We start from the raw sequence: 10,245 nt of genomic DNA, 5'->3' as shown, positions 1-10,245 counted from the left end.
CATCTACTGAGGTGGGGTGGGGGGTTGGAGATAGCTGCGGAATGGCTGGTTCTCTAGGGGGACACCAGGAATTGGGTTTGGGGCTTGTTACATTTGAGTTGCCATTGGCCATCGGAGTGGAGAAGCAGGGGGCGTGGCGGCTCTGTGCGTTTGGAGCTGTCCAGGGAGAGGTCCAGGCTAGAGGCAGGTGTGAGCCTGGCTGTATCTCAGGGGAGCAGAGGAGATGGAGGAGACGTGAGAGCAGCACAGGGAAGGCGGGTGCTGGGAGGTCTGGGAGATGAACGCGACACCCAGGGAGCCTGAGAAGGCCCGGCCCAGACGAAGGGGAAAACCAAGAGGGCGAGACGTCCTGGAAGCCACGTGAGCGTGTTGGAAGGAAGAGGGAACGATCTTCCTCATCCAATGCTGTGGAGAGGGTAAGACGAGGCCTGAGAACTGACCTTCGGTTTAGCCACGGGGAGGCCATTGGTGACCGTGACAAGAGGAATTCAGGCAGAGTGGTGGGTTATGGCCTGATGGAAGGGGGTTCAGGGTCGAACAGGAGGCGAAGAACTGATTGATTGGTCTGGGCGAAGAGCCCGGGGAGCAGGGTCCGGGGTGAGGCTCTGAGGCTGAGGCAGCCTGGGTGGTCCTTGGGGCCCCTGTGGTTGGGATGGAGGGAGTGACAGGCGTGGATGCCATAGCTCCGAGGGCCCAGAGCATATCAGTCCATGTGCCTTAGTCCCTTGCCCTTGCCCAAGGGAAAACCACTCTTTTCTTTACCCCCGATGAGCAGATACAGCCTCCAGATGAGACCCTCATCAGGAGGCAGCTGTGACCTGGACCCGTCTCCCAGCTGGGGTTCTGTGCAGCTGCTGATTGGGGATCTCAGGCTGATGGCAGGCTGCTCGCTGCCCACCCGTGGGTTCCGCAGCCTGCTCTCTCCCCCCTGCTGTCCCTCCCTGCACACAAGGACACTCACTACCTGGGCCATCGCAGGCCCACGGGCCCAGACCGTCCTCTGCCCTGCTGTCCCCACCCCTCTCCCACGCTGGTGGGCATGACAGGGACACAGATCCCTGCCCACGGCTCTGTCTCCCTTCATCTTCCTGGACTTGTGAGGCCCAGGGTGTGGGCTGGGAGTGCGTTTCCCTCCCCGGGAGCCCAGGTAGTGTCTATCCTCAGGCTTGTCTCCTCCAGTCTCCCCCATTTCCAACTTGCTGATTAAAATGGGATTTCTGGCCTGGGAAGAGCTGCTCTGTGGCCTGTGGGGGTCTCTGGGCTCAGACGTGGAGCTTTGCTCTTGCTTCGTCAAAGGAAGTGACTTGGCCTGGGTTTCCCCAGAAGCAGATCCTGAGACGAGGATTTTGATTCGAACTGGGGACACTGGGATGGGACGTGAGACAGGGATGGGACGGAAGCCAGAGGAGTGTGTGTTAACTGAGCAGGTGACCCGTGCTGGGGAGCTCGGGAGACGTGCAGAACCTCAGAATCCCCCGGCTTCGGGGTGAGGACACTGGGCATATACCCTACCTCTCGTCAGTAGGGTCCCTGGCCGAGGCCGCTCCCAGAGCCATTCATCCAGCCCTCCAGCCTGCTTCACTGCAGCCAGAGAGATGGCCTCGGGCTGAGCATCCCCCGTGCCCCCAGTAGAGCATGGACTGCCGTACTGAGTGCCCAGGAGAGCTGGCTGTGGCTTTTATAATTTTTAAATGTTTTCTTCCCCAACAAAGCCAGGCTTTCAAGAAGATGGTCTTGCTATGGACACAAAAATATCTAATTTGGAACTCAAATCTGGTTGTTTCTTTCAGGTTTCATCCCCCATGTCTTAGTCAGCTTGGGCTGCTGTAACAAAAGACCATCACTGGGTGACTTTAACAATTCCTTTCTCAGTCCTGGAGGCTGGGAATTCCCAGATCAAGGTGCTGGATGATTCAGTGTCTGGTAAGAGCTCTTTTCCTGGCTTGCAGGCTGCCTTCTTGCTATATCATCACGTGATGGAGAGAAGATGCTCTGGTGTCTCTTCCACTTCTTATAAGGGCACTAATCCCATTCATGAGGGCTCCACCCTCATGACCTAATCACCTCCCACAGGCCCCACTTCCAAATATCATCACATTGGTGGTTGGGACCCACATTCAGCCCATAACAACTTCTCCCTCCTCCCTTGCAACACACACACACATGCTCTCTGGCATTGTTTTAGTGGGGTGGGGGCCAGGGAGATGTTGACTCATCAAGATTTATAGGGGATGAAAATAAACCTTGGGCTTATATCTCAAACACGTCACCTTGCTATACAACTGGGTACTTTGCACTAGAATCACTGGGGACATGAAATTGTCCTTGTTCTCATGGAACATGCAGTCCAGCAAGCAGGGTACTGGTGCAAAGGAGATTCAATCGAGGGAGGCTTTCTGGAGGCAGTGAGGTGTGGTGCAGCAGATTCATGCTTTGGAGTGATGCAGATTTGCATTTGAATCTTGGCTCTATCATGTATTTACCATGTGGCCTTAGACAAGGGACAGGCTTCTGTACTTCCACGTCCTCAGCTGAATAAATGGGTTAATAATGCCTTCCTTGCAGGGTGGCAGTGAGCGCTTAGTAGATGTTAGGTATTAGTTATTACTATCATTACTACATCTTCTAGTCCTGCTGCTACTGCTACAAGCATTATTTCAGTGAATCTTCAAAATTAACTGGAAAAGGGGACTTCCCTGGTGGTCCAGTGGTTAAGACTGCGCTCCCAATGCAGGGGGACTGGGTTCGATCCCTGGTCAGGGAACTAGATCCTGCATGCCGCAACAAAAAGATCCCTTCATTGCACACGGCAATGAAGACCCCGCATGCTGCAGGTAAGACACAGCGCAACTAACTAAATATTAAAACCAAACAAACAAACAACAGAAAAACCAAAATTAACTGGAAAGGGAGGGAGATGAAGAAACGGAGGCTCAGAGGGTGCAGTAACCTGCAGTGCACACAGCCCGGGGAGGGGGACAAGGATGGTGGGGCAGAGGTCTGCCATTCTGGGAGGTCTGGTTCCAGGAGGGACTGGGGCTGGGCTAGGGGTCGGGGCTGTGTTCTGGCCCAGACTCTCCTGGCCTGTTTCCAAATCCTAGGCTCAGCTCAGGGGACCTCAGCTGTCCCTCCCTGAGGCCAGAACCATGTGTGGCTCCTTTTTGTCCTGTCCGAGGGGAACCAGCCCTCCTGACACCAACATGTTTGTGTGACCCTATGAAAGTCCAGTACACACACATATAAACTTGCCCCATTATTCCATGGAGGTCACAGAGCCTCTGACACCTGCTTTCTTGTGGGTCTGATCCTGCTTTCTTTAGACTGCCACGCACGTGCATGCGTGTTCATGTGGGTGGGGTCCACACAAGGACGGAGTCAGCTTCAGCCACAGAATATGAGGATGTTAACAGCACTGACCCCACCGGTCTGATGGGCAAGACAGAGCCAGACGAGAATGTTCCCAGTCTGATGGGGGAGAGGTCCTTGTTCTCAGGGAGCTCCCAGTCTGATGGAGGACTCACAGCCTTTCTCACCTAGTTTGATGGGGAAGTTGCTAGTCCAACAGGGAGACATGGGCCTGTTCTAGGGAACCCCAAACTTGATGGGGGAGACCCAACCCAACTCTCAGGGATCTGCCAGTTTGATGGGGAAGATACAGTTTCTCCCCAGGAGGAGACCCTAGTCTGATGGGGGAGATCTATCCCTTCCCTTGGAGGATTCTCCAATCAGATGGTGGAGACCCCCAGCCTGAAGTGGGAGATAATTCCTTGCCCTTGGTGAGCTTCCGGTCTGACAGGGGAGGCAGGACCCTCAGCTGTGAAGAGATCTGATAACAAGACACACAACAGAAACTTTTTCACGACACAGACCTAATTACAGCGCTGCTGAACTGCTCTCAACTCCTCATTTACACTTTCCTGGGGAAATAGCAGATAGCAAGAATGTGTAAATTGAGGAAGATTAATATAATTACCTGAGCTATTTCTTGTTATCTTTTCATATCAACAGAAACCACAAACCTTTTCTGTTGAGAAGCCTGGCCATTATAGGCTCTCTCCCCCAGGCAGACAGCTGGCTCCTTCTCTGCAGGGAACAGATTCTTACAGGTGCCCCATCCTGGAAGCCAGTCCCCGACGGATGGGCAGGCTGCGTGGTGGAAAGGGTGCTGGGCCTTTAGTCAGGAGATGTGGGTTTGAGTTTTGGCTCTGTCACCGCTTTGCGTGTGACCCCTGGGTCCCCACCTCTGTGAGCCCAAGTCCTGCTCAATAGTAATCCAGAGGTGCTGAGCTCTCGTCCGGGTCCAGGCACCGGATTAAGTGCGTTATAACCTTGATGGCAGGGAATCGGCACAACCACCCCCCAAGGAGGTTCTGTTATTATCCCCACTTTACAGATGAGGAAACTGAGGCTCAGAGAGGTGAAGTCACTTGCCCAGGGTCACACAGCACAGAAGACAACCCCAGGGCTGTGGCCTTAATGCCCATACCCTTAACCCTGCACTCCCTGCCGCCCTATCCTCAACCCCTGTCCCGGCCCCGCCCCCTCCCTCTGCTGCCTGAGGACAGAGGTGTGAGAACAGGGGCCCAAGTGCCAGTACAAGCCACAGAATATTTGCGGACCTTTAGCTTCCGTTTCCTCTTCTAGAACGTGGGGATGGTAATAGCACTGATTGCATGAGCTGTTTTGAGGATGAAATGAGTTAATTCATGTAAAATACTCCGAGCAACCCCTGGCCCACGGTGAGCCCTCATTAACTGGCTAATTATCATCTCACACAGGAGCCCTGCCAGGCGTCTGTATCTGAGATGCCCCTCTTTAGAGCGTTAAACGCGCCAGGCACGTTGTGAGCCCTTAGCACCTCCTTTAGAGAGGCATAGCTCGGAGAACTCAGCAGTGTGTGCAGAAAGTCTTACTGGTTCTGCTGCCTTAGGACACTCTCACCAAGTGTTTTTGGAAAATAAGGGCAAAGTGCAGTGAAAACTGTCCTGATAGGCACCATATTGTGAGCTGTTTAAGGGGTCCATAAAATAGGCAGTTTAAGTTTGCAGAAAACATACCTGTGTTTGAGCAAGTGATACCCCAGAGCGGGCTTCATTCATTTCTGTGCTCCACGCTCTGGGCGGGGCTCCGGAGCAGATACAGTCCTTGCCCTCCTGGAGCTAAGGCCCTAGCCTTGAGGCCAACACAGGTGTGAAAAGAAAAGGTCCTTGGAGACCCAGTGTGTAGGGGAGAGAACAACGCTGGTTTGGGGGGGGTCTCACAGATGTGGGGCCTTCCACTTGCTGGTCTCAGTTTCACCTGTTGTAAGATGGTGATAACAGTTCCTTATCCTGGGCTGCTGCCAGGAGTGAAGGAGCCGTGTGTGGAAAGTACTCAGCACAGGGCCTGCCCACTCAGTGGTAGCTCTTTTTAATTGAATGATATTTACAATGGGCCTGATTGGTAGTGAGCATGTGGGTATATGTGGGCAGGGAGGTGGGGTTGGGGAGCGTCCTCTTCCAGGGCCCCATCTGGAGGGAAGGGAGATCCTGGGAGCTCAGCTGCAGGGGAACAGGGCACCACTGTGAAGCTGGGCTCTGTTGGCAAACCCAGGGCTGGGGGCTCCTGGTTTCAAGGGTTGGGGGCAGGGTCTGTGGCCCAGGGTGATTAGGGATCCCTCAGCTCCATTCCAGAAGGCCTCCAGAGTTCTTTGAGCCTGAACCTAACTCTGACTGACAGACACAATTTTATCCCTCTGTTATTTCTGCTAAATTAGGTGACCGGGCCTTTTTCTTTGGCAAATCCAGGGACATATATTTGCATGCTATTTTGCATAAATCAGGGATCATTTGCATCAATTTGCATGTTTCTCTGGATATGAGGTTCAAGAGGCCCAAACTCAATGTGTGTGAAATGAAATAAGTATGTTGAGTCCAACCCCTCTGAGCTGTCCTGAACCCCACAGGCAGGGATGGAGGAGCTCAGAGGGGCCAGTGCTCTCCTGGGGATGGTTAGACCAGGGAAGGACACTGGGGCCAGCTCCTCCAGGGATGCTCAGGACTGGGGGGAAGGAGAGGTTAGGGCACCTGGGTATGAAGAAGCTGAATCGGCTGAGATGAAACCACAGGGCAGGGTGTCCTTGGGACACAGCACAGACCTTGGAACCGGTTGAGACATTGGGGAGTGGTGGTAACCTGTCTAATAGGGCCTCATTATTGAGCACCTACTGTGTGCCAGGCACTGTACTAGCTTTTCTACATGTGAGTCCGTTTCCTCCTTAGAGCTATATGAGGTGGGTAATTATCAACCCCATTTTAGAGATGAGGAAACTGAGGTGCAGAGAGCCAAAGGGACCCATTCAAGGCTTCAAGGCTGGTCTTTGGAGGCCCTGGATTCAAACACAGACCAATTTGGTTCCAGAACCTTTCTGCTCTGATGAGGGAGAGCGAGAAACCCCACCTTTGACGGCTCAAAGAGTCCCCCTCGGAGCCCCTGAGCATCTCCTTCCCAGGGAAAGGCCTTCTCCTCTTCTTTTCCCATGTTTCACTGGACTGCCTCATAGGGAAAGACCTGTGCCTCCAGAATGGCTTGGCTCCCATGACAGCAAATACACAACAGCCCAGTCACAGGACCCTCCCCCTGACAAGGGAAGGGGTCATGGGGAGGTCCAACTTCAGGTCCAGCCGCTGGCACAAGGCCTGGCACTGAGCAGGGCCTCTATGAGTGCTTCTGGAGTTAATTCACAGCTGAGTGGACAGTAGGGGGCGCACCTGCTGCCATTGTTTGCTCAGTCCTCCCAGGATGGGTTAAAAATGCTGAAGAGTCTTTGTCACTGTCCCCACTGAGAAATTTCTTACCTTACGCTTGAATCTGAGTCTGTCTTCCTGCTTGACAACAGAATATGATGGACGTGACACTATGCCATTTCTGGGCCTGGTAGCTTCTTCTTTCATGCTTTTGGGAGCCCTGAGCTGCCGTATGGGAAGTCCAGCTACCCTGCTGCAGACGCAACTGGGGCAGACCCACAGAGACAGAGAAGACCTGAGAGAGAGTCCTGGCCTTGGGCACCATGCACTCAGGTGAGCTGTCTTGGACGCTATTGCCTGGTCAAGTCCCCAGATGACTACAGATCCAGATGATGTCACATCGAGCAAAAGAACCACCAAACTGAACCCAGTCAACCCACAGAATCATGACATCATCATAAAGGGTGTTGTTCTAAGATGCTAAACTTTGGGATGGTTCATTTTCTGTAACCACATGCCTCCTCCTCTTCTGGTAGTAAAAGCATCCTTTCGGGATGCCCCTTCACCTGCTTTCCTGGTGGGGGTGCCAATCCTATTAACACCTTGTTCCTTCAGTCCCAGGAATGGGTTGGGACCCAGGCCTAGTCAATATAATATTAAGCCACCTGGCAATAGTGATTGGCTCAGAGATGGGCATGTGACTCTAGATGAACCAATCAGGGCCCTTCCCTGGGCTTTATACATTGATGCTGGGTGAGAGAAGCTGTTTCTTCTGACATTGCTAAACCGGGGCCGACATGAATCCAGAAGCTGTCTGTGGTCATGTTCCCCACCCCCATCCCCACACCAGCTCGCTGTGGAACAATTCCAGCTGCGGTGGGAGAGGACAGAAAAGATGGTGTGGTGACATCGTTGGACCAGCTGTTCCTCTGGACTTCCCAGTTTCATGAGCCGATAAATGTTCTTTTATCTCTAAGCTGGTTTGAGGTGATTTCTGTCACTTGAACAGATGGGACACACATCATACTGACTCCACTTCTTGGCATTATCAAACTTAGAAATACCCTGTGCTGTGTTGTTCTGTCTCAGAGGCTTGGTCCTCATGGGAAAGGAAAGATATACCTGCTCTGTCCAGGCCCCGGCGTTGGGCCCTTTACCCTATTCTATTACTGAACTCCCACCACTGCCTTCAGGGGAGGTGGATCCTGACCATTTTGCAGGGTGGGAGCGGGTCACGGGCCGAGGGGCAGACCCCCACCCAACCTCTCTCTTCATGTGGCAGCTCTGCTCTGGGGCAGAGCAAGGCAGAGACCAGGTGGGGGAAGAGCCGGGGAGGCAAGGGAATCCCGTTAATTTTTCCAGCCTTAAATCAATTTAATGGGAGCCTCCAATGACTCTGATTTGATTTTTCATTTTCACTATTACAATTATCAGCTGATATTACCGGCAGCTCAAGCTTGAAATGGGACAGCACAGCAGAGGCTGTCAAAAAGGGAATAGTACCAGATTACACCAATTATCTAATATTTTGCTAATTAGACATCCAATGCATCTCTTTCATTTACAGCAAGCGGAAAAAAAGGTTTCGTGCTATCATTGTTATTCTTCTTCGCTGATCAGTGGTTATCACGTACCAGCTTGGGGATTTTACATCCCAAGGAGATCTTCCGTTTCCAGAATCTTTCATCCCCACGAAACTGCCTCATGTGGAATCAGGGAACTCCTGAAGTCTACCTTTAGTCTTTTGTGCTGCTCTCTGAGGAGACGGAGCGCAGGTGGGTCAGGTGTGCTCAGCCTCCGTGGGGTGACACTGTGTCGGGGTGCAGGATGCATGGTGAGAAGTTTCAGGCACCTCCAAACCTAAGACCAGGTGCCTTAGAGGAGGACCCTTGGAAGGAATTGGGCTGGAACATTGTTTAGAGTCAGAAACCTTCCTTCCTCTTTACAGATGGTGAAGGGGCTCGGAGAGAGGGTGTGACCCAGCTAAGGGGCCACAGAGAGTTGTGGCAGAGCTGTGCCTGGACCCGGGATCTCCTGATCCCCAAGATGACAGATTTTCCACCCACCGCATATGGCTAGTGTTGAAGTCTCCCATGCAATTGACGATTGGCAAGAAGGAAAACGTGGTCAACGAATGTGTTCAGGTGTAGCCAGCCATCCGTCTGCAGGCTCACATGTCTGCACAGCTGCCCCTCCTTAGCACATGGTATGGTGAGAAGAGCTTAGCTTTGGGGTCAGAAACGCTGGGTTCAGAGCCTGCATCTACCACTTACCAGCTATGTGACCTTGATCAAATTCTTCAACCCTTTGAATCCCAAAGGGAACAGAAAGCCCAGAATGAGAGAAGTCTCATGAAAATCAGGAGTCAATCGTTTATCCCGTAGAACCATTTTCCAAATGGATAGACAAAGTCAGTGAAGGGGCTTCATTATTTTATTTCAGTAATAGTAGTAACTGCTACTGTTTTCTGAGGACCCACTATGTCCAGGCTTGTGTCAAATGCTTTATGTGTATCTCATTTAACCAGTGCCAGGAAGTGGGACTGTCATGCCCATTTTACAGCAGAGAAGAGTGAGGCTCTCAGAGGTCAGGTGACTTGACTTCTGTGGCACATGGCAAAGCCTGGATTGAAACCCAGATTGTTTCCAGGGAACTTTAGGTCCCCTGGGTCCTTCAGTCTAAGGAGGATGAAATGCATGGTGGAGGTTGGGGGTGGCGGAGACCACAGAGGAGGGACAGCGTGCCTTGGAGTCACCAGCCACAAGCCCTTTCACCTCTCCCTAGATCCTGATTCGTAGAGCTCAGGGCAGCTGCTCTCAGAAACGTGGTCAGCTCTGCTGACCAGTGTGGTCATCAGAGCCAGTGGTCATCAATTTAAGACGTTTCCCAGGGCCCTGTGCCAGCTGCTTAATGATACAGGAGCGGCTGGCCTCACGTTCAAAGTGTCCTGGGGTGAGCCAGGGAGGGTGTCAGTGCGTGACCCGACCGCGGTGGGGTTCCTGCTCCGTCATGGTCTGGGGCTGTGAGTGACCACCCCTGGTCATTGCCGCCACCCCCTGGCCACACTCCAGGACTACTTGGGAAGGAGGGTGTGCCGTGGCCTGCAGTGCCTGAGTTCCTTGGAGTTAATTTTGTAAGTGACAGGGATAAGATTTTCTTTTGTGCCCGATAATGGCTCAGCCCTGCGGCAGCATGCCCCCAATTTGGCTAATGAACTTTTCTGTTGGTTAATGAGATTTTTAAGATGGGAAAGGAGGATAGGCAAGGGAGGCTGCAGCAGCATTCCAGGTGAGTGAGGGTCTGGCTCCGAGGGAGGAGGTTTGGTGGTTGATGGGAGAGCTGTTCCTTAGGAGGCGCGATGGATGGATGGCTGGGGGTGAGAGAAAGTCATGAATGGCATCCTTTTTTCTGGTTTGGGCAACTGGCCAGAGAATGGTCAGCCCTGCCAGTTCATTCATTCACTCATTTATTTATTTATTTATTTATTTTTTTTTTTTTTTTTTTTTTTTTGTACGCGGGC

The 10,245-nt window shown here is 52.5% G+C and overlaps 1 long non-coding RNA gene across 1 annotated transcript in view; it reads left to right on the top strand.

Moving 5' to 3' along the window:
• The first annotated feature begins 1,440 nt into the window (after positions 1-1,440).
• Positions 1,441-10,245, top strand: part of LOC114484847 (uncharacterized) — a 20,583-nt gene continuing 11,778 nt past the window's right edge. Inside the window, exons 1-3 of the long non-coding RNA XR_003678213.2 lie at positions 1,441-1,923; positions 6,878-7,058; positions 8,293-8,500. This is a non-coding gene — a long non-coding RNA (uncharacterized lncRNA). The remainder of the gene's footprint in view (positions 1,924-6,877; positions 7,059-8,292; positions 8,501-10,245) is intronic.

The sequence above is a fragment of the Physeter macrocephalus genome, unplaced genomic scaffold (genome assembly GCF_002837175.3).
Source record: "Physeter macrocephalus isolate SW-GA unplaced genomic scaffold, ASM283717v5 random_99, whole genome shotgun sequence".
NCBI lineage: Eukaryota > Metazoa > Chordata > Mammalia > Artiodactyla > Physeteridae > Physeter > Physeter macrocephalus.
Note: the sequence above shows the minus strand (reverse complement) of the source record. Positions and strands in the feature narration are given on the sequence as shown.